This window comes from Macaca thibetana, chromosome 11 (assembly GCF_024542745.1).
Source record: "Macaca thibetana thibetana isolate TM-01 chromosome 11, ASM2454274v1, whole genome shotgun sequence".
In the NCBI taxonomy this organism is placed as follows: domain Eukaryota; kingdom Metazoa; phylum Chordata; class Mammalia; order Primates; family Cercopithecidae; genus Macaca; species Macaca thibetana.
In genome coordinates, this window is record NC_065588.1 from 76,054,645 (window position 1) to 76,080,412 (window position 25,768).

Genomic DNA, 25,768 nt, shown 5'->3' on the forward strand with positions numbered 1-25,768 from the left:
ATGTGTATGAAGGGAGATACTATTCACGTAACAGAATCCTATAAATTGATTTAAAAAAGAACATTGAACAAAAAGAACAAAATACTGTTATCTTCAACAACATGAAAGAAATTCATAAATACATAAATGAGTAAAGAAGGCAGGTACTGAAAGGAGCTGGGCACATTCCTCAGCCCCGGGCTCAAAACTCCCTGAGCCTAGCACAAACACATCCCATCCTCCCATCCCACCACCATATATCTCTCAAACCCCCTGAGCCCAGTACAAACACCACCTGGAAAGTCTCCGATAAGGAGACAGCCGTTCAAGGTTACTGAAAGCGCAGGAGCCAAAAGAATTTCTTTGTTCCCCTACAACTTTCGGGCTATAAAAAGCAAACGCTCGCATTGTTCGGGGCCCTCTTGTATACTGTGTAAAGGAGGGACCAAGTTCGAACTTGTAGTAAAGATCCTTGCCGCTTGGCTTTGACTCTGGACTCTGGTGGTCTTCTTTGGGGAACAAACAGTCTGGGCATAACAGTACAAAAGGATACATACTGCAGGTTTCCAGATAAAATAAGATCTGGTGATAAGACTTAGAACCAGGGTTAAATCTGTGAGAGAATGACAGGAGGGACATAAGGGGGCTTTCTGTACAGTTGGAAATGTCCCTATCTTTGTTGGGGTGATTTTTACATAGGGATATACATATGTGAAATTTCATTGAATTGTATACTTAAGAGTTGTATACTTTACCAATGTAAACTATACCTCAAGTTAAAAAGTTAAAAAAAAAAAAAACAGGCTACCATTTGAGACTACTATGTATCACTTAAAATATGTATTCCCTTAACTTCTATGCCTTGCCTCCTCAAGCTCCACATATCAAATGCAATCCTTCTTTTAACTGATAACCTCTAAATACTCTGAAAACATTTTTTTCCCTAAGAATTCTAGCATATTCTCTTTTTACGGCTAAATATCACTAATTTCCTTTAGCTACTCTTCATATTATATATACTAAAAAGTATACATGCCAAGACCATAGTAAAAGATCACATTAAAATATAGTTGGATAGTCCATAAATAACAATGATCACATAAGGGCTAAAATAGCAGTGGATAGAAAGTACCAAAATATCACTGAGGACATAAAGAGATCTTTTTGTGACTAAGAGGGTCCATATGGGTCCCTACATATTTGAGCATAGTTTTGAAGATTACATAAAAGTTCAATTACCAAATTAACTGGCAGGAACCTCACTGAGCAAAGACACTGCTGATTTTAAAAGTTATGGAATAAACAAACAGTATGTTCACTGGTGGTAGACAGTATTTGTAAGTTATAAAACAGGATAAGGCTAAGTGGTAAAAAATTTGAATACAATGCAAAGACTGTAGTTGTACTGCAGATTATTTTCAACCTCTTTTTACTTCAACACACGAACAGAATCTGCTACGTTCCCACCAGTAACAGTGGCTCAAGTAAGCAGTAGAAGAAAGTAGAAAAAAACACTTTAGAATTTCAAGATGATTCTTGAAAAAGCTATTTAGAATTTTTAATAAGGGGGTGACATGATCAGATCAGTATTTCAGAAAGATCATAGAGGCAATAAGAGGAAAGAGCCTAAACAAGCACAGATATCGGCACACCTAGTTTCACTGTGCCTCGTGGGTACTGAATTTTTTTGTTTGTTTACAATTTGAAGGTTTGTGGCAACCCGGTGTCAGCCAAGTGTATTGGTGCCACTTTTCTAAACACGTACTTACCTCATGTCCGTGTCACATTTTGGTAATTCTCACAATATTTTAAATTTTTCATTATTACTAGATCTGTTATGGTGATTTGTGATCAGTGATCTGTGATATTACTATTTCAATTGTTTTGGGGTGCCATGAACCATATTCCTAGAAGATGGTGAACTTAATTGATAAATGTTATATATATATATGCTCTGATCATTTCACAAACCGGCAGTTCCCCATCTCTCTCCCTTTCCTGAGGTCTCCCTATTCCCTTAGAAATAACAATATTAAAATTAGACCAATGAATAACCCTACAATCACCTCTAAGTACTCAAGTGACAGGAAGAGTCATGTGTCTCTCATGTTAAATCAAAAGCTGGAAATGATTGAGCTTGGTGAGAATGGTACATTGACAGCTGAGGTAGGCCAAAAGCTAGGCCTCTTGTGCCAAACAGCCAAGTTGTTAATGCAAAGGAAAAGTTCTTGAAGGAAATTAAAAGTGCTACTCCAGTGAACACACAAATGGTAAGAAAGCAAAGCAGCCTTACTGCGGACATGGAGAAAGTTTTTGTGACCTGGATAGGTCAAACTAGCTGCAACATTCCCTTAAGCCAAAGTCTAATCCAGAGTAAGGTCCCAACTCTCTTCAATTCTATGAAGCCTAAGAGAGGTGAGGAAGCTGCAGAAGAAAAAAGTCTGAAGCCAACAGAAGTCAATTCATGAGGTTTAAGGTAAGAAGCAATCTCCATATTATACAACTGCAAGGTGAAGCAGTAAGTGCTGATGGAGAAGCTGCATCTGGAAGATGCAGCTAAAATCACTGATGAAGGTGGCTACAATTAAAAAATAAGAGTTTCACTGTAGACAAAGCAGCTTCTACTGGAAGAAGATGACATGTAGCACTTTTATACCTTGAGAGGAGAAATCAATGCCTGGCTTCAAAGTTTCCACGTACAGGTTGAATCTCTTTTCAGGGGCTAATGCAGCTGGTGATCTTAAGTTTGAAGCCAGTGCTCATTACCCATTCCAAAAATCCTAGATCCCTTAAGAATTACACTAAATCTACTCTGCCAGTGCTCTATAAATGGAACAACAAAGCCTGGATGGCAGCACATCTGTTTACAGCATGTGTTTACAGCACATTGTTTACAGCATGGTTTACTAAATATTTTAACCCCACTATTAAGACCTATTACTCAGAAAAAAAAGATTCCTTTCAAAATATCACTGCTCACAACAATGAACCTGGTCATCCAACGGATCTGATGGGAGATGTACCGGATTAATGTTGTTTTCATGCCTGCTAACAAAACATCCATTCTGCAGCTCAAGGAGTAATTTCGACTTTTATGTCTTATTTAAAAAATACATTTTGTAATGCTATAGTTGCCACAGATAGTGATTCCTCTGATGGATCTGGCAAAGTAAATTGAAAGCCTTTTGGAAAGATTTCACTATTCTACATGCTATTAAGAACATTGGTGATTCATGGAAGGAGGTCAAAATATCAACATTAATGGGAGTTCGAAAGTTGATTCCCACCCTCATGGATGACTTTGAGGCATTCAAGACTTCAGTGAAGGAAGTAACTGCAGATGTGGTATAAATGGCAAGAGAACAAGAATTAGAAGTGGAGCCTGAGGATGTGACTGAATTGCTACAATCTCATGATAAAGCTTGAATAGATAAGGAGTTATTCTCTTCAACAAGCAAAGCAAGTGGTTTCTTGAGAGAGAATCTACTCCTGGTGAAGACACTGTGAACACTATTGAAATAGCAATAAAAGGTTTAGAAAATGACATAAACTTGGTTGATACAGTGGCAAGGTTTGAGAGGATCGACTCCAATTCTGAAAGAAGTTCTACTGGGGGTAAAAATGCTATCAAACAGCATCACATACTACAGAGAAATCTTTCATGAGAGGAAGAGTCAGTTGATGAGGCAAACTTACCTTATTTTATGAAACTGTCACAGCCACCCCAACCTTCAGCAACCACCACCCTGATTAATCAGCAGCCAACATCAAGTCAAGACCCTCCACCAGGCCGGGTGCAGTGGCTCACGCCTGAAATCCTAGCACTTTGGGAGGCTGAGGTGGGCAGATCACGAGATCAGGAGTTCGGGACCAGCCTGACCAACATGGTGAAACCCCGTCTCTACTAAAAATACAAAAATTAGTTGGGTGTGAAGGCGTGCGCCTGTAATCCCAGCTACTCGGGAGGTGGAGGCAGGAGAATTGCTTGAATCTGGGAGGCAAAGTTTACACTGAGCGGAGATCGTGCCACTGCACTCCAGCCTCAAGTGACAGATCAAGACTCCGTCAAAAACAAACAAAACCACCCTCCACCAGCAAAAAGACTATGACTGGCTGAAGGTTCACATAATCACCAGCTTTTTTTTTTTTTTTTTTTTTTTTTTTAGCAATAAAGCATTTTTAAATTAAGGTATGTACTACAGCATTATGATTTTGCAAGATATAATGCTACACTACATTTAATAGACTATGGTATAGCGTAAACACAACTTTCATATGTGCTGAGAAACCAAAAAAATTTGTGTGACTCACTTTTTTGTGGTAGTCTGGAACCCAACCCACAATATCTCCAAGGTATGCCTGTACTCATATGAAACTGAGGAAGCTTAGGAGAAAATGAGAAAGGTTTAATAAAATATATGAAGAGTTAAGATGCAGGAAGAAGCCATTCATGAAGACAACCATCACAGATTCAAGGAGCAGATTGGGAAAAGAAAGATGACAACTTTGTTTGTTTTGGATACACTGAATTTATAGGTGTCTGTATACGTATCTAACCATACAGATCTGGAGCTGTGAAAATAAATGTGGGAGGAAAATGTCAATTTGGGAATTATCTGCATTGAGGTAATAAAACAATGGGACTTGAAATCATTCAGGGAAAGAGTGTAGAGAAGTGATTTTGAAAACAGGAAAGGGTTAAGATTAAATTATGATTAGGATATTCTGCTTGGAAAACAGACATTTGTGATACCTTAGTCAGTAAACAGCTAAAAATAGAAAGTTCAAGACACCACTTAGTACAGAAGACAAATACAAAAATAGATGATTAAGACAATTACAGACATGTCCACTGTTTTTTATGAGAGCTGAGAAAAGAGAACTAAGAAAGAATGGTGGTTGTCAGGGAATATTTCCTAGAGGTGACTCATATACTTGAGTTTAGTGTAAGAACAAGTGAAAAACAGGTCTGGTATATACAGACGCAAAGCCAAATACTGTGAGGTAAACAAGATCCAGAAGAGGGTCTTATTTGCCATCTTTTGCATAATCCTTTGACACTGAAGATAAAAGACTTTCACGACAAATTGTGAATTTTTAAAGTTTCTCCATTTGAAGAAGGTGATTACACTGGCTCTTTGAAAGACATTAACACACAGAAATAGCTATTCTCCAATAAATGAAACACTGCTAATTTTGATTTTAAATGTATATACTTATAAGTCGACATAAGAAACACCAACAAAATACCAATACCAAAAGCAATTAATGTTAAATCTGCTTGTTCTTTTGTTTATATGATTTTGAAATATTTTAATATAAATTCAATGCTAAAAGCACTGCCACAAAATATACATCATACATCAATCTCAAGTTAGTGGTGTAAATTGTTCAAACTGTTGTCCAAAACATTTACAAAGTCCATACAAGAAACTGGCAAAGCACGCCCATAAAAATATTGTTGTCAAGAGAATCAAAAGCTAACACATGTAGCACATTAAGAAACACATGACTTGCTGACTTAAATTTCTGACTAAATTTGGTCAGTTTATTGAACCATATAAGGAAAGAAGCAGAACGGCTCAAATACACTTTCAAAATCTTATCTGACATGGTTTACCTTCAAGTTTTTCTTGAATGTACATGCAGAAGAATTAGCAATAATAAATGGCTGTATAAAGACACTTCTGTCATTTAATTCTAGGTACAGGCAGCTTTGTCAACCTGAGTTGTAAACTAATTCAAGTCCATAAAACTTTTGTTTTTATTGTTCCACACGTGTTCATAAGGAAAAAATTGAGAAGCCTGCTAACAAAGAGTTAACAAGGTGTTTATACAATGCTCAAAGCAGACAGAGTCCATGACTTAAAGACAGATCTTGAGACATGTGTAGCTTGAAAAAAACATTAAATTTCATTCCTAAAATAGATCAAGACAAGTATGTTTAAGCAAACATAATTAAATTGAGTAAACTTGCCATCACAAAACAAGTAGCATTTGAAATAAGTTCTAACATTGTTATATTCTTCTTCTTGAAAGTATTTTTGTTAAAAGTACAAACTCTAGAGCCAGACTGTCTGGAATTAATCAAGTTCTGCCATTTACTGGTTGGGTGTTCTTGGGTAAACTCCCTAACTTGTGCGTAACAGTCTCCTCCTGAAAATGAGGATAATAATAGAACCCGCTACCTCAAAAGTTTACTATGAGAAACATATGAATATATACAGCGCACAAAGTAGTACCCGTCAAAAAGTTAACCACTATTGTTTATATAAATAGTCCATGCTAATTCTTCCCCATTTCGATTATTTTCTCCTTTTTTATATTACTATTCTAGAATACATTTTCATCCCACTATAAATTATGAAACAATTAAATGGCAAAGAATTGTCAAATATTACTTTTAGTGCCACTTTTGGTAAAAGTCCCACTTGCCAAAAGTTTCTAAAAGGATAGTTAAGTTTTAAAAGATGCCCTAAGAAAATCTTAGGGATTACAAACATCCTTCAAACAAACTTTATGCAAACTCATTCATATGATTCAGAAGAGCAAAGCAAAAGAAAAGAGTTCTATAAATGTAATTACAACAATTTAGGTGAAAATGAAATTATAGTAAATTGCCCGAAATGCTTGCAAATTTGTGCCTAATCATTAGCAACAGCTAATTATTGATAGGTAATAGGCAAATTAGTTTGAATTACTTTGAATACGGAAGTTCTCTTGGTCAATTTCTTCTTCACAGAAACAATTCCCTTTTTTTGTTTGTTTTTTGTTAGAGATAGTGTCTCACTATGTTGCCCAGGCTGGTCTAGAACTCCTGGCCTCAAGCAATCCTCTTGCTTCGGCCTCCCAAAGTGCTGCCATTACAGGTGTGAGCCACCACATTCAGCCAAACAGAAACAATTCTTTATGACTCTTAGGACAAATTCAACTAGTACAAGCAGAAATCTGTGTATATACTAGAAAATGTTTCATGCCCCAAGCATTCAGGGCGACATAAATGTCAATATGTTTAAAGAGGAACTGAATTGGATACTGTCCAAGCAATGTTTTTGTTCTATTTTCTAGAAAAATGAAGCAGGACATTTCAAAGAAGGAATTATGGATGTGGTTTACATAAGAAAGACAAAGAAAAACTCCAAGCAGTACTCCTATACTAAATAATAATAATTAAAAAAACCCTGGCTCTTGCATTAAAATACTGGCAAATGAAAAATCAAGTACAATTTTAGGAGGCCATCTATATTTAGTTATGAAAACAAAGAGTCCAGCATTGCATTTAAATTGACCTTAATCTTTCTACTATCTCAGGTGTGAAAATCTAGATGTAAAAACAGAAATCTGTACACATAATAAGTTAAATATTCAAATGAGATTCAAATGACAAGATGACTGGAACAAGAAATCCAAAACATACACAATGGCTATACCATAGAGAACTCTTCATTTGGACAAACAAAAGTTGAGGCCTATGTATAGTATCCTAGAGTAATTATAAAAGAATAATGTCTGACAAGAGAGATCACAGTATATACTTGTTGACTGAATGAACTAGACATAGCAAATACAGGATATAAAAAAATCTGACAAAAACAATTCAAGACAAAAAACCCACAAAAATTTCTAAAGAAAAAGTAATTTAATTACTGTATAAACATTCATTCAACAAACACTATATATTGGAATGAGAATGCCAAAAACTAGAAACCATAAATATCCAAAGATTGAAATATGCTCTTTATCTATTCTTGTTACATAGCTCTGTTATTTCCTTTACTGATAAAAATCTATAAAGTAGTACATTGAACCTAGATTTTTAGAAGCCAACACTTTTATTTGCGGACTTAGTAAGGGAATAGCATTTCTTCTGAAGTTTAGTCATTACGGATACAAAATAAATTGAACTTCAGGGTCATTCTTTCATCAATAATTTTTACTGATTGCCTGCCACATATAACGTAATGCAGTGAGTAATTCATTTTGGTAGATACAAAGACCAACACTAGAGGGCGTATTTTCCTTGCTTCCTTTGTGCACAATGCCTAGCATACAGCAAATACATAATACATATGTAGTGAATCAAAATACTAACTTCTTAAATGAGTAGGCATTTATGACCTACTGTGTGTATGTATACATAAAACTGTATTAAGTACCGTGTAAGATATGCTGACTTTATTAGTATTTTATGTATTTCCAGTCTTCTCCTGGCTAGATTATAGTTCCTTAAGATAGAAACTGCCTTACACATTCCATAATTCCTTACAGTGCTATTTCAATAAATTTTTGTTGATGAGCTAAAATGTACAATCTTGTCCACAGGATGCCCAACTAGGAAAAAAAGATAAGCAAGTAAGTAGAAAAATGCTATGAAATTTAACAGTGATAGAGTAAAATAAAGGAAAACTCAATATGTGAATGGAAATAAGTTAAAGAAAACTTTTTGGAGAAAATAAATGTTACGCAGGTCTCATTACTGTCTGAGCTCTGGAGATAAGGTGGAAGGCAGATACAGAGAAAGGTTTCCTTGCTGAATTCTATCGTTTATCAGATGTGGTTCACAAACTGAGCTAGAGGGGTTTAATCAATAAATACACTCAATAAATATACTAATGCAAAAAATTTAGTTTCAGGGAAACAAATAAAAGCTTCTACTTACTATTTACTTAAAAAACAAGTTACAGAAGAATATTCATAATATGATACAATTCTTGCTGTTGAAATGTCTAATGAAAAGTCTGGAAGAATACATACCAAAGCATTAATTAACACTTTAATTTAACACTTTAAGCCTTAAAGTTACTGAGTTATTTCCCAAAAGCATCTCTATAGTAAGGACATAAAATTGTTGCTGTCTTCCAAAACAAAACATTAACACAGTTAATACACAGTTGTTAACTGTTTCTGGATGAATCAGTGTTCAGCAAAACAAGTGGGCCATAAAGAGAAGAGACTAATAATTCAACAATTATTTACTGAGTGTCCGCTATAGCCAGACACTATGCTGGCTGGTAGGAATACAATGGTTAAGTATACAGACCAGATATCTGAATTCATACAGCTTAGAGTCCAGTAGAAAGACACGTAACTAAACACACAACAACAAAAAAAGCTATGACAAACGCTACGAATTTAACTAAAGTACTTAACCAATATTTAGGGGAGAGGAGAAATCAAAATCTCTGAAGGTGGTGCCCAGAAATTTCCTCTTCAAAGAAGTTGCCCATCTAACTTGTAAAATACATTAGGTTGTGAACTACTGATACCCACAGTAACCAAAACTAGAGGAATAAATAACATGGCACAAGCAGCATACATAAAATGTGATCAGAGAAGCTATGTCAGAACCCAGAGGGCATGAGTATTTAACAAAGGGGAAACAACAGAGGGTTGAGAAGCAGTAGCTTGAAAAGGCAGGAGGGAAAGAAAGAAAGTAAATGTAGTTACATAGAAGCAAGGGGAAAATGGAAAATAGAATTATAAGGAGTTAAGTACTTCCTAGTAAAAATGGCAGAGTGAAGCCACATTTTACAGAATCTATCTCCTAAATAAACGCTAACCCTTACTTACATAACACTTTGATATGTGCCAGGGAACGGTTCCAGGTAGTTTACATATACTAATTCATTTAATCCTCACAACAACCCAGTATGTAAGAACTATTACGACCATTTAACAGATGATAACTGGCAAAATTCAGGTTTTAATCCAGCAGTCTGGTTTCAGCATCTGTGCCCCTAACCAATAGGCTACACACAACTAAACAGCAGCAGCAAAAGGTAAAATAACACCGCAAAACAATTTGGTCCTATCTATCAAAATTTCAAATGCACATATTCCTTGACACTGCAATTTCATTCTAGGAATTTATTCTGTAGATACAATCACACATGTGCAAAATGCCATGTACAGAATTATTTGCTAAGTTCTGGTAAGCGTAAAACTGGAAAGAATTTAAATGTCCATCAATAAAGAACTAGTTTATGGACTAACATGAAACATATTCCTGGATATTTTGCAAAGTGAAAAGAACAAATGTAAAACATGAGTCGTCTCTGATCATACTGTTGTTATATTTTGTGTGTGTATTTGTTCACATATTAAAAAGATGCAGAATAAACACTATGGCAACTGTGACAGAACATGTCCAGTTCAATCGAAGGCCCTATAAGGTAGTAGGAAATAGAGCCCTAGTAAATGAATGTCACAGCAAGGAATGGCCTACATCGTAATATGTAGAAGAGGAAGCTGATGGGCTCTCCCTTTGCTTCTTTCTCCACCAGCCTAGTGATAGAAAAGACAACAAAAGCGAGCCACAACGACCACCAACACATGAGGTAGGGAGACACTGACTAGGAAATAGTATCTCCCACATCCCTGTATCTTTATCTGGTTTACAACATTTGTACTGTTTGCTTGCTATTTTGATACAATTCTGTACTGGGTCTAAACTTTTCTTGCCAATCCTTAACTACAAATCAGCCCTCTGTAGTCTAACCTAATTCAGCAACTATGAACAACACATACTACAGGAAGAAAAAATAAAAAAGAAATGGGGGTTGGGGGTTAATGTGTCTTGGTCTGTTTGTGCTGCTATTATTTTTAAAATATCATAAACTGGGTGACTTATAAGCAGCAAACATTTATTTCATAATTTTGGAGTCAGAAGTCCAAGATCAAGGCACTGGCAGATTCCATGTCCAGTGAAGGTCTGCTTGCTGACTCATACATGTATACTCATGTGGTGGAAGGGCAAGCAGCTCCCTTGGGCTTCTTTTATAAGAGCACTAATTTCAATTTAAAAGGGTTCTGCCCTCATGACAACCATCTGCCAAAGGTCCCATCTTCTAATACCATCACCTTGGGGTAAGGATTCCAAGATATGAATTTTTAGGCATGACAGAAATATTCAGACCATAGCAGTGTATCAGCATGTAAAACTTCAGATAGAGACAGCAGTGTGAAAGAGGACATAACTTGACAAACCAAAGGAAATGCCCTACGTTTTGAGGCTGCTTAACAACACTGAAAAAATAAGAGATCATAGGTGGATGATAAATCTTATTTAACAATAAAATCCAGTCAAAAGAACAAAATAAACTCAGAATTCAAAACAGGACGGTTGAAAAACTCATACAAAGTAAATTAGACAGGATTTAAATATCATACATTCTAATAAGGTAGAAATAGTAACATGGCTAACAAAATGAGATGAAGACTAAAACGGATGAGTGCTGACTTCCTCATCTTCCCCAGTAAGCAACCAATTCAGTATGTCTAAAATTGAAATATAGTTAAAAATTATCGTACACAAAAATATCCACTGAAATGTTTTCAGACCTATCTTCTAAATCTTAAAGAAATCTTTAAGAAAATACTCTCTCTAGTTGTAAAGAAAAATTTATCTAAAATTTAATCATTACTTCAGTCTTTTAACATTTTTTAAATAAAATAAGCATATGTAATATGCATCCTTTTTAACAAAAGTATATCAAAGGATTTGTATAAAGAGATTCTGAAAAGATGCTTTCTAATTAAATTATGGTTAGTTATGGACAATCAACATTCATTGAACAACTTACTTTTTAGCATAAAGTACGGAGGCCTAGCTCAAAACTTTTTTAAAAGAGAGCCAAACCTTGCCTGCAATAAACTCATAGGCCATCAGACATAAGCCAACACATAAATTTCTAATATTAACTCTCTAATCTCAAATTCTCCTTACTCCAGTATACATGGATAACTTCGGAAACCTCAAGAATACATACATACACACACACACACACACACTCTCTCTCTCTCTCTCTCTCTCTCTCTCTCTCTCTCTCTCTCTAATTGAGAAAAAGGGGAAAGGTCTTGGAAGAGAAGGGAAATTTTTCTTGACATGCCATGACATGGAAAGAAAAAAAAAGTTGGAGGGCAGGGGGGGAACTACATTCCTGGATCCTTTTCAGAAAGGAAAGAGCAAAGATATGTCTAAGACAGACTGAGAACCTAGTAATTGTTCAGCTTTATTCAGATATGTTTTTAAAAAAATAAAAAATGAAGTTAAGAATATATAATTCTGGGTCCTGGGGATGATGAAGGATTGAAAAATGTTATTTGATTATCTTAACTAAGTAATATTTTCCACTTTAGACAACCAAGTTACTCTGCATTTCTAGGACCACTGATGAGGGGAGTTGAGGAAACAGGAGTTAATACTTCAAAGTCACAAAACAAGAGGGGCACTGAACATTTAGATGGAGGGCAGTGGGGAAAGAAGCAAAGATAAAATTGATTCAAGTATCTTGTTGAATAGTGAGAAACGGAGATAACAAGCAGCTCTTAACAAGGCATAATAGGAACCAACTGCTAAGTACATAGCAATATACACTGAAGAACGTAAAATACCACAAATACTACATTACTTTAGTTTGCTTATAGTAGGTAGCCTCTAAGGTAGCAATGATCACTAACTACTTCATGGTAGTGACACACTTGTGTAACTGCTTTCCCTAGACTGGGTGACTTGTTTCTTACAAACTTAATGAGACAGAAGTAATAAGATGTCACTTCTGAGATTAGGTTATAAAAACACCATGGCTTCCATCCTGGCATGCACCCTCCTCTCTTGCTCTCTCCTGGATCACCCACAACCTGGGATAAGCCAAATGCCGTGCTGGAAGGCAGCCGTGTTGAGGACACATGTGGCAAGGAAGCAAGGCCTGCCAATAACATAAGTGAACTTAGAAGCAGATCCCTACCCTACCCTACCCAAGCCTTCAGATGAGATGGCAGTCCCAGCCAATAGCTTGAGGAAAATCTCATGAGAAACCTTTAGTCAGAAGCACCCAGCTAAGTCATATCCATTCCTGAGCCACAGAAAGTGTGAGCTAATGTTTGGTATTTTAAGTTTGGGGGTAATTTATTACACAGTGATAACTAACGGCCACACTGTTGGATTCTGATGAATGTATATTCATACCAGTCTTCACTGCTTAAGCTTACATGTGTCGAAACATTATGTTCCCTTCTGCAACTTATAATATCTGTCTTTTCTCCTGAATTTTCACCCTTCTTAAATGTCATCAAGAGTTACCTAGACTTAGTAGACTTAGTCCTATCTCTCCACTTCCACAGATTCAAAGCTCTAATAACACTAGACTACCTTCCACTTCTTAAACATGCCCAAACAATCTGAAATTATAACTTGAGAACCAATAAATAATAATTGTCTGATGTGGCAGTACTCACGATTAACAAGTAAAAACCATACAAAACAACAGTCTAACCAGAGTTATTCTAATAAATAATAAAATTATGATTCCTTTAATATTTACTTTTGAGGAGACAGGGCAAATAGTAATAATTTTTTTTAAAAAAGAAATGTCAGCTTTAATACATTTGCATTGAGGGAAAGAATATAAATTTTCTATTGCATAATTCATTCAATCGTTTTCTTCGATGCTAGTACTTTTACATTTAAAGATAAAGTTTTAACACCCCTTCAAAGCAGATCACTATCCTGTCAAAAGGGGAAGTAATAGGGCAGAAATAAGAACACCTACATTTTCAATCTGCCTCCTGAAACAACTGTCAGTATGGAGCCCTTATGAGAGTAAAGTTATTTAAAAAAAAAATTATCACAGTATTTCCCAAACTGTTTCCATGAAACTACTGAACTGAAAATGTTAATAAATGCTCTTTGAGGTCAGGCACAATGGCTCACCTCTATAATCCCAGTACTTTGGAAGGCCAAAGTGGGCGGATCACTTGAGGTCAAGAGTTCAAGACCAGTCTGGCCAACATGGTGAAACTCCATCTCTACTACAAATACAAAAATTAGCTGGGGGTGGTGGCGAACGCCTGTAATCCCAGCTATTCAGGAGGCTGAGGCAGGAGAACTGCTTGAACCCAGGAGGTGGAGGTTGCCATGAGCTGAGATTGTGCCATTGTACTCCCAGCCTGGGCGACAAGAGCAAGACTCTGTCTCAAAAAAAAAAAAAAAAAAAAAAAAAAAGTAATTAATTGCAGTAGTTTAGGACTTTATAACTTCACTGGAGGAAGACAAAGGGTACCCTGAGTAATGGATGACACATTGTTAGACTCTACAGATTTCTCCTCAATTTAGTCTTCTTTTACACTTTAAGCCTTTAAATTTCTAATGTCTTCTCCAGCCTATGTTAATGTAGCTAAGGTTAAATAACTCCCTCCCACCATTTTCTGTGATATTATGAACATAACTGTCCTAACATACTTTAAAAATCGTATAATTATCTACTCGTATGTACTATTTTTACATTCATCCCTTTTCTCCCCCTTCTGCCTCCACTACACTATGGGCTCTCAAAAGCCAGAAAGCATCTTAGTTGTTACTATATGTACAGTATCTAGAACACACTAGACAGTAATCAAATGCTGAAGGAAAGAAACCTACAAGTATGATTGAGCTTCATTAGTAGGACTAGGAAATAGTTTGCCAATACTTTGTCGCCTGTAAATCACTGTTCAGAGAAATGTTTCTGTATCATAGCTGACTTACTACAGGAGAATAGATACATTGTAAAAACCTTTTCCAATTTTCTGTTGTTAAACGGGTAAATAACACTTTCCTTTTTCCTACATGAAAAATGTGTAACTGATACTAAAAATTTTCTACAAACCATTAAACCATCTTGGAGTTAAATGTATAAGTAAGTGATACTCATGACCACTCAGAAAAATCATATTCTTCAAGGCAAAAAGATAACTGTACTTAGAGCTAAATAAGAATATACCAGAGTAGAAATAAGTTATCCTAGCATCCCTTTGTCACTTATCGCTGCTCCTTAATGTTCGCATCATTATCACCTGTGACCTCTATTCAGGTAGCAGGAGTTCTATGGCAGGAAGATTCCAAAGAAGTAATAATTTTGCTTTCACCTTCCCTAGTATATGCCATCAATCAAACCTACACTTCCTCGTTACACCATATGAAGATCTAACCCCTTAAAGTGACATAAAATAATGAGAGACTGCTTTTAAGTTTCCTTTAAGAAATTACATAACCAATAGCATATAATGTTCTGTTAAAATAATATTAGCACTGTACCATAAAACTACTGCCACAAAAGGAATTCCTCCCTCTAGGAAGACACACTACTAATGCACAGAAGGTTCTTAGTAATTTAACTACTGTGGTAATAAAGATAGGCAAAAAGACAGAACTGAAGCCAAGAGTAAAAGCCAGCTAGTTGATTTTTTTCTTTTCTTTCTTTTTTGGAGTGGTGCCTTGCATTTCACCGGAAACCTAAAAACTAAGTCTTGACCATATAAGGCTTTGGGATTCCCATGGCTGGAAAGATCAAGGAAAAAGTCAAATCTAATAATCTTAAAATACATGCAGACAGGTATCATCCGAGGATTCATATTTTTAAATTCTAGTTTCACTTAAACATAGATCCGAAAAATGTTCCTATAAAATATGATCAAATTCACAAAAAGGAGTATATATAAATCGTTGATATTGCCTTAAAAAAAAAGTCTTTTAATGGAAATCTTTCTAAAGTCTATCACACACTCCTTTGTCATTTTAAACAAATACAAAAATATGATTTAACTTTTTTCTATTAACTCATTATTGCATCAGTTATTACACTCTCCTGTTACACAACAATGTCCTTATAGCCAATAGTTTATGTAGCTAAAATACCTAATACGCTTTCTGGGAATTATGTTTGCTTTTAACAGGTTGTCTGTCTTTCATTTTGCTTTCAGCTGTCTCCTCTTAAAACTATCTGACAACCTTTTATCTTCCATATTAATTTGCAACTCTTAATTTGCCAAAAAAAATTTTAAAGAGCCTAAAATAAGAGTACAAAAAAATCATGTGAGAACTTCTCCTTAGTAAAATAAAAGTCCTTATGCTTAACGTGTGTGGATTCCGCAACCTGTGTGTCAGTTCTATGAGTAATGATTATTTCCCAGATATTTTTAAGTCATAAAGTTTCCAATATGGGGGGGAAAGTTTATTAGAGAAATTATGCCCTGTAATATGTAGAGGGCTAGCCTATAAGCAAGTAATGTCAAAACTGACTACTGCTGAAAAAAAGAAAGCTAATATCATTGGCAATGTTTTCTTCACATGGAGATAATTAAAAAGAGCAATCACATGAAGCAACTACTGCAGATAATTTCAGGGCTCCTGGAACAAAAACAGAAAAACAAAAAAAAACAAAAAAACAGGAGCAACTCTAAGAAAATGTAGAAAGATTATATGCTAATACTTTATCTTTGCATTATTTACATTTTATTTACAACTCTGACTGCTCATGACTTCAAAATTAAAATAAACTAGGAAACCACTGTACGATGTAATTTTTAAGTACTACAGAACCAAAAAAGGGGAAGGAAATAGAAGCAGCTCAGCTTACAAAACTTAGCAATGTATAAAGCTCAATGGAATAGTTATGTCTGATCCAAATGGAACACTATTTTCTGATACAGCTATTTCATGTTAAGAGAACAGACTGTATACATAAGACATAAAGGTACACCCCAAACCTCTATTTTGTTACAGTAATAAACTTCCTCTTCCAGAAAACCACAGTTTGACTTTAATGCCCTTCACCAGAACTGCTACACTGTTCAGATTTTGTCAACAATTACTATCATCTGTAAGGTACTATATGCTGGGAATACAAAAAAATCAATCATGACTAATACAGACCCTTATATTAAATATATGATTTTAACAGACTCAATGTGAAAACAAAATAATACAGTAAATGCTGTATTTTGTAGGAGCTCAGAGATTAGCGAGTAGTCTAAGTAGGAAAAAGGTTTCTAGGAGAAACCTGATCTATGTCGTTAAGGATAAAGAAATGGTGAAGGTTAAAACAATTTTTTTTTTAAAAGAGTAGTAGTATATCAAATAGAGAGCATTTAATATTGCTGAAGGGTCATAAAGTACTAGAAAGCATTGTAGGTGATTAGAGAGAATTAAGGAGAGATAAGAAAGAGGGGTTGTGACTGGCCTTATAAACCATGCTAGGAGGACCGAAATGTATTCTGGTACAACAGAATTGTTCAAATATGAGTAACATAAGACCTTTCTAAAATGAAAAAAAATTCCCAGACATCCCTAATATTGACTAGAATTATTTTTGTTACAAAGTTATTGAAATAGCTAATAACATAAACCTAGACCTTTATATATGTTTCAGTGCACATCTAAACCAAAATAAATTTTATTTATTTATTTTTTATTTTTGAGACAGGGTCTCACTTTCGTCACTCAGGCTGGAGTGCAGTGGCTTGAACATAGCTCACTGCAGCCTCAACTTCCCGGGCTCAGGTGATTCTTCCACCTCAGCCTCCCAAGCATCTGCGACCACAGACGTGCCACCTTGCCCAGTTGAGTTTTGTATTTTTTTGTAGAGACAGGTGTTCGCCACATTGTCCAGGCTGGTCTCAAACTCCTGGACTTAAGCGATGCTCCTGTCTCAGCCCTCCAAAGTGCTGAGATTAAGGCATAAGCCACTGAGGCCAGCCCAAAATAAATTTATACATTTTCTTGCCATTTTCTCTTTAGTTCGTAAAGGGGTGAGTGATGCCATTTCACCGGGAATTGGCTCCCACTTATTGCAAAGATGATTTAAATCCATCTTGATCTTTCCTCATTTCCCTATGACAATAAACCTATTCTATTTGGCACCAACTCACAGGATAAATGCAACTGTATGCAACTGAAATTAAGAAGTAGTATATCAATTCTAAAATAGCAATTCATCTTGTTCATCTATCTAGCTATCCATGCTCATATAGTTTAGATTACCCTCATAGCAAAAATTCAAAAATTAAAACATTCTTGTTGAGGTAGAGATTAAGAAGTTTCAAGAAGGCTTCCTAAAGACTTCCCAAGAACGATCCAGCAACCCCGTTGCTGGGTCTATACCCCAAAGAAAACAAATTGTTCTATCAAAAAGACACACGTACTTGCATGCCTATTGCTGCACTATGCACAACTGCAAAGACATGGAATCAACCTAGGTACCCGTTAATGATGGACTGGGTAAAGAAAACGTGGTATTAAACATAAACACCATGGAATTCCAGAGAGCCATAAAAAAATAACGAAATCATGTCTTCTGCAGTAACATGGATGCAGGATGCTGGTGAAGGCCATTATCCTAATTGAATTAACACAGGAACAGAAAACCAAATACCGTAAGTTCTAAATTATAAGTGTGACCTAAATATTGGGTACTGTATTCATGGACATAGGATGGCAACAATAGACAGTAGGGAGTCAGGGAGGGAACAAGGGAGAGTGGGAAGAATTGAAAAACTGTTGGGTACTTTGCTCAGTAGCTGGGTAATAGATACATCACATAATATACCCAGGTAACAAACCTGCATGTGTACCCTCTAAATCTAAAATAAAAGCTGAAAAAGAGAAAAAAGAAAATCAGGTTACCAAAAAGTAAAACAAAGCAAAAGAAAAAAAAAACAAGCCTCCTAAGTTCCAGGTTTATGTGATCAAGTGGAGGATGATGCCAATACTTCCAAATGTTTCACTGTGAAGACCTCAGAACTCTGAAATTCGGCAGAGAAGAACATGGTCCCATATCCTGCATCTCCTCCACCCTTTCTAAACTGAATCTTCTTTTGTCCTCACTGTGAATTCCTGATTCTTGACTCATTCCAACTCTTCCAGTCCACCACCATTCACAGGCTTTACTTGCCTCCTCTCTACTTTAACTACAGATTCACTGCACCTCAGGATTCTTGGTAACCCTTGCCAGTCTCTAGGACTGAATAACACCATTAATTTGCTCTCTCTTCTCCCACACAGATGCTGTCAAACAATGCCAGAAGAATTTATAAAGTATGTGGATTTGGTCCTCAATGAATTCACACTAAACTCAGTGTAATACTCTACCAGCAGGTATTTTTTAAATGTCTACTGCCAGAATTCCTAACACATTCTATTTATCACCTCAAATCTCTGACAGTTGCCTTAAGATCTCATCGATATCAAATCCCACTGATCCATAATCCCACTTCTAATAAATATCCAATAGCTGGCCGGGCGCAGTGACTCATGCCTGTCATCCTAGCACTCTGGGAGGCTGAGATGGGTGGACTGCCTGAGCTCAGGAGTTCAAGACTAGACTGGGCAACATGGTGAAACCCTGTCTCTATTAAAATACAAAAAAAAAAAAAAATTAGCCAGACATGGCAGTGTGCACCTATAGTCCCAGCTACTCGGGAGGCTGAGGCAGGAGAATTGCTTGAACCCGGGAGGGGGAGGTTGCAGTGTGCCGAGATGGTGCCACGGCACTCCAGCCTGGAGACTGAGTGAGACTCCATCTCAAAAAACAAATAAATATCCAATAGCTATACCCTTACACTGTCAAGAAAATAGAAATGGTCAATGGCTATTATCTAAAGATTTCATTCTTTCCACATAAGTTTTTACAGTTTCACACTCCTCATCTTCCTTCCCTTTGGTGTGAAGGAAGAAACAGTCTACCACTCAAAAACTGAACTTCTAATGATGTCTTATACAAGTGCCTTCTACTTTTCCATCTTCACGTTGCAATATTTTGTCCTGTACTTTAGCCAAACAAAACTAATCACTAGTCCAATTCTTAACCTGGTATTTCTTCTATTGCTACTCCCTTCTCCTATAATGCCTTTCCGACATCTCTGCCTATACCAACTCACACCCTCCCTCAACTAAAACAAATCTTTTCCATCCCTCTATATCCTAAGAGTTACTTAAATAAAAACATTTTTTAAATTTCCTTATGCTACCTTCCATATATATACTATTCCTCTTTTCTTTCATATTTTATTGTATGAAAATGTTCAAACATACAGAAAAGTTGAAAGAATTTTATGGTAAACACCTATATAATCACCATCTAGATTCTACTATTAACATGCTACTACTTGCTCAGCACACTTACCTATCCACAGTCATTTCTTTACACATTAACACAGTTACATTGAAAGTACCAAAGAAGTAAAACTGTATACTTCTCCCTAAATAATTCAGCATGTTTGTCATTAAGTAGAGTTCAATATATTTCATTTTCTTTTGATGCAAAATTTAGATACAATGAAATGCAGAGATCTTAAATATATATATTCACTGTGTCTTACCAATGCATAGACCAGTCCACACAAGCTAACCTGTATCGAGATTTAGAACACACCATTACTACAGAAAATTTTCGCATGTCCCTTTCTGGTCTATCTCTCCCATTTCAGAGTCAACTACAGTTCTGGGGTTTTTTTTCCACCACAATAAATAAGACGAGTGGCCATTCTAAAACTTCATGTAAATGGAATCTTCGAATGTATCTTTATTTTGTGAAAGGCTTCTTTTAGCAAAATTTTTATGAGATTCATTCATGTTGTTGTGGTTATCAAATAGTTCATTCCCTTTTATTGCTGCATAAATATTCCCTTGTATATCTATACCATAGATCATCCACTCCACCACTGATAAATACCTGGGCTATTTCCAGTTTTTGACTACTAAGAATGAAGTTGCTATGACTTCATTATTAGACTTATTCATATGAATAAGTCTTCTTAGAACATATGTTTTCTTTTTCTCTTGGGTAAACATAAGGAGTGGAATTTCTCAGTAAGTATACGCTGACTTTTATAAGAAAATGCCAAACATCTTTACAAAGCAATTGTACCAATTTACATCACCAACAATGAGAGTTCCAATTGTGCCACATCATCGCAGGCATTTCATGATGCTCACGTGAAAGGTTTTTTCATTTTGGCCTTTCTGATTGGTGTAACATCTCCCCTTTTTTGAATATAATAGGCATTGTGTTGTACCATTCATGTTATTTTGCATATTATTCATGTATTTGTCTTGTCTCTATTAAACTATATGCTTCCTGAAGTTATGAATTGTGTATCAACTATCCTTTCCCTCCTGCAATATTTATAGCAGAGTGCTTTGCACCTGCTAGAACAATAAATATAACTTTCATTCAATTGTTCAATAAAACTTCTTTGCCTTTCCTGTTTGGATAAGCCAGGGCAAAAAAATTCAAAACGCAGATCTGTGAAATAAGGTAACAGATAATGAAGAGTTAGCAATAGCCCTCCAATTTTATCCTAGTCTTCTGCTAAATTACAAAACATTCTTAAAACCATTTATTATGCTGTCTATCCTATAATGATGTCATATCTAGACACATGCATATAGAAACATACAGAGGCAGAAAATAAGCTCCATGTAAACTCCACCAGTGCAGGGATTTTTGTCTGCTTTGTGAATTCATTGATGGATTCCAGGGTCCACCACATAATAGGCACACAAAATTTGTTGAATAAACACACACAAAATACACATTTCCATAAATGTGCCTTTGAAACAAATGGCAGGGAATTTAAATCATGAACAAAGCTTTTTAAGGCTATAGCTTTAACATCCTTAAACCTAATACTCATGAACATATCCCTTCGGATATACATTTCAGTTTCTGTCCAGGATTTTAAAGTATTTCCCAAGGTGTATCTTCACACCATCGGAATGGTAATTCTCTGTAATGTAATTACCTGACTTTGGGATGTATACACAATGAATTTTAAGAGAAGGAGAAGGCTCCTAAATAGTCACCCCAGATGTACCAAAATCAACGCAGCAATCAATGACATGTCATAAACCATAGTACAGAAGGATTGTCTATCTATTAAAAATCTCAGTTTAACTATTCATCTGGGTATCTATGCACCAAATAAATCAGGAGAATTTCAAGTGTCCATTCTCTTCAAGGCCCTAAGATGAAGTCCTTGAAACAGGTTACTATAAAGAGAACCCTTCACACCATTAAACATTTCCTGAATATCTAGCAATCAGTGTTCTAGGTACTATGTTAGGTGCTAAGGCTATAAAGATGAAATCAAGAAACCTATATTTTGGTGGAAGGAACAGTTAAGCAAATAAACAATTACAGAGCCATTACAGAAATATGTAAGAATATAAGAACACACAATAGAGGGCTCTAGATCAGGAACCAATTAGGATAAGCTTTTTGGCAGAAGTAACTGTTTGAGATGCCTGATCACATGAGCCAGCAAAGTAAGGGTCAATTCCAAAGGAAAATTTTGGTAGTAATCAAGCTCAAACACCAGTTTTCTCCAGACCAGCCGATCCCTTTCAGGAGGGCTCCTTTGACTACTGAAGGGCAGCTGAAGGACATTTGGGTTATTGACATGACAGCTGAAGGGCATCTGAGTTGTTTTCAGTTCTTGGTTATTATAAATAAAGCCACTATAAAAATGTACATACAAGTTTTTGTGTGAACATGTTTTCATTTCTCCGGAGGTAAAAAAATAAGCTTACTTCAACTTAACTTGGTCCTTGTTTGTGAAGGGTGTCATTACAAAAAAAAAAAAAAAAGTATGTGACAAGTACATAGCTTCCCTAAAGGTAAATATTATCATGCAATAATCATTAACAGTTACTAACTGAATATGTACCCCAAAAAGATGATAATGAAGAAGGAAGCAAAAGCAAAGCAAAACTTAGATTAAGATCCAAAGAGAAGTTACTCAATATTTTAACTTAATTGCTCAACAATTATTTACTGAGAACTCATTATGTGCCAGGCACTAGGATAATACTTGGGTTCACTGCTAGACAAGTAAACAAACAAATAAATACACAATTACACCCTACAAGAAGGGGCATGAAAGAATAGGGTGCTAATAGGAAAAGACAGGTTTCTGGAGAATAAGACATGGAGTCAGGGGAAACTTTCCCTGTTTCCCTGTTACAAAACTTAAAGAATGAATAGGAGTTAAGAGAAGGTGAGGATAAGGGGTGGAAAGACTGTTTAGGCAAAGGGAAAATACAAGGGCTGGAGATATGAATGGGCTCAGGATATTTAAGGGTCTGAAGGGAAGTGTAGCTAGAAAAAAGACGAACAAGAGAAGAGACTACAAAAGTCAGCAGATCCTGATAAGTCTTGTTAAAGATTTGAGATCTTATTCCCTAACAACTTGGTTCAACTTAAGAGCGTCAACTACTTCACCTATCTCCAAATATTTTAAGAGAAATGTAGAATTTCAAAGCAGATCTCAGTATCAAATGTGTAAGCGTTTCTAACAAACAACACCATTTCCTCTAAGCCTCAAGTGTTACTAATAATATCAGTACCGATGCTTAACCTGAAAATATGACATTTCTTCTTAAGCCCTTTCATCAGTACTGCATTTTATATATTATTTTATACATTCAGTATTTCATCTAATCCTCACAATAAATTGGTCCAATTTTTTCTAGCAATTTTATGCTAGAGTCTTGAAATCTTTGATACCTCAAATTGAAAAAAAGTGATATTTTTATTTTAAAATTAAATGACATTCAGTTCAACATTCATTCATTTACCTGCTAGACAAGTTACCAGTTTTCAAAGAGATTTTTAAAATGGATATTGGCCTTTCAAAGTTAAAAAAAAATTTTTTTTTAATTTTAATTTTTACAGGTACATAGTAGGTATATATATTTAACTTACTCCTTTTTAAAAACAATTTCTTGCCTGCGTGCTGTTTACCTCATGAAGTCATTTGTAACTAATTCTACTGTAAATAACAATCAAGGAGAAACCTAAATTTGTATATTACAGGTTAAACATCACTAATCTGAGTCCCCAAAATGCTCCCAAATCCAAAAATTTTTGAGCACCAACATGATGTCACAAGTGGAAAATTCCACACCTGACCTTATAGTGACAGATCAAAATTAAAATGTAGGTACACAACATATAATTTATACGTATCCCCCTCTCTTTAGATGTAATATCATTCCCGTGCATGTCTCAACTCCCCCTTGCAGGCATAACCACAAAAGGTTAAAAAAAAAAAATCACATGTGTACGTGTAAGAAAATGACTGCTTATCGGTAGCATACATATTCAGTCAAGAGTAATGGTGATGCCAAACAACCACACAGTGTCCATATGAGTGACTGAAATAGCGACACCTTTGCTTTCTGATGGTTCAATGTACACAAACTTTGTTTCATGCACAAAATTATTAAAAACATCACATAGGCCAGGAGTGGTGGCTCACGTCTGTAATCCCAACATTTTGGGAGGCCGAGGCGGGTGGATCATGAGGTCAGGAGTTTGAGACCAGCCTGGCCAACATTGTGAAACCCCATCTCCACTAAAAATACAAAAATTAGCCAGGCGTGGTGGCATGTGCCTGTAAATAATCCCAGCTACTCGAGATACTGAGGCAGGAGAACTGCTTGAACCCTGGAGGCAGAGGTTGCAGTGAACTGAGATCACGCCACCGCACTCCAGCCTGGGCGACAGAGCAAGACTCCGTCTCAAAAAAAAAAAAAAAATCATATAAAATTACCTTCAGCCTATGTGTATAAGGTACACATGAAGCATAAATTCATCTCCTATTTAGACCTGAACCCATCCCCAAGATACCTCATTAAATACATGCAAATATTCCAAAATTAGAAAAAAGGTGAAATCTGAAACTCTTCTGGTCCCAAGTATCTTGGATGAGGGACACTCATTCTGTATTCTATATAGCACAATCTGGATCTTGATACTGTAAGTCCATGTCTTGCTTTCTAGTTTCATGCATAAATGCTCTTTTATCTATTTTTATTATTACAATTAATTCTTTGAGAAAATAAAGGTAAATATAAATACAATCATGAATTCACAGCTCTTCAAAAAAAGAAATAAATGTAAAACCACATCATACAACTATTACTATCTAGCTGATCCATTTTTCCCCTCTACTCAATAACTCTTCCTCTCTCTCCCAACACATTAGATATTTTCCTTGAAAATCTGCCTATTTACATCATCTACAATCAAGAAAGTTGACTTTTACGTGAAAGTGTATCCTTTTTTCACCTGAGGTCAGGAGTTCGAGACCAGCCTGGCAAACACGGTGAAACCTTGTCTCTACTAAAAATATGAAAATTAGCCAGGTATGGTGATGGGCACCTGTAATCCCAGCTACTGGGGAGGGTGAAGCAGGAGAATCACTTGAACCCAGGAGGTGGAGGTTGCGGTGAGCCGAGATCGCACCACTGTACTCCAGCCTGGGCGACAGAGTAAGACTCTGTCTCAAAAAAAAAAAAAGGAGTGTATCCCTTTTTTCTCCCAATTCTGCTTGACTGGAATAAAATGATGGCACTTATATATGGTGCTTAATTAAACAGAAAAAAATGATCTAAATGACTAAAGTCATTTCAGATCCATTCATTTTGTATCCCCAAACAGACTGGAAACTCAAAGGCAGCTACTTTCTGTATGTGCCTCACTACCTAACAAAAAACTTTGAATGGAGTGGTTACTCAAATATTAGCTCCCTTTTCCCCACAGTGGGAAAGGCCGTGCTAGGTACTTTCACATATCCCTCTCATTTCATCCTTATGACGAAAACCCTGCTGCAGAATATTATCATCATTTAACAAGCTCTGAAGAGGAAAAGACTCAGATAAAGTAGCTCATTCCAGTGGCACAAGTTCTTCCCTCTACATCTTACATGCTATTTCTTTTATACCTTTAACACCTTACAATATAATGTTTTATTAAGCAATTGGCTGCTTAATATACATGAAAGTATCCGTAGTTTTCACTTGCTCCATATTCAACTCTGAAAGGCAACAGTACTAGGTGACTGGTGCTTACAAGGGCCAAAAGGTGATCTATTCTCAGTGAAGATGTGTGTGGTGTAGAAGTAAAGTGGAGACCAAGCGGGGAAAAGAACTGTTGTTCAATTATTGAAAACACACTGAAGCATCTTCACT

At 35.9% G+C, this 25,768-nt stretch overlaps 1 protein-coding gene across 10 annotated transcripts in view; it reads right to left on the reverse strand.

Annotated features, from left to right (window-relative positions):
- The window catches only part of PPP1R12A (protein phosphatase 1 regulatory subunit 12A), a 162,583-nt gene that overhangs the window by 106,664 nt on the left and 30,151 nt on the right, over window positions 1-25,768 (reverse strand). The window lies entirely within an intron of this gene.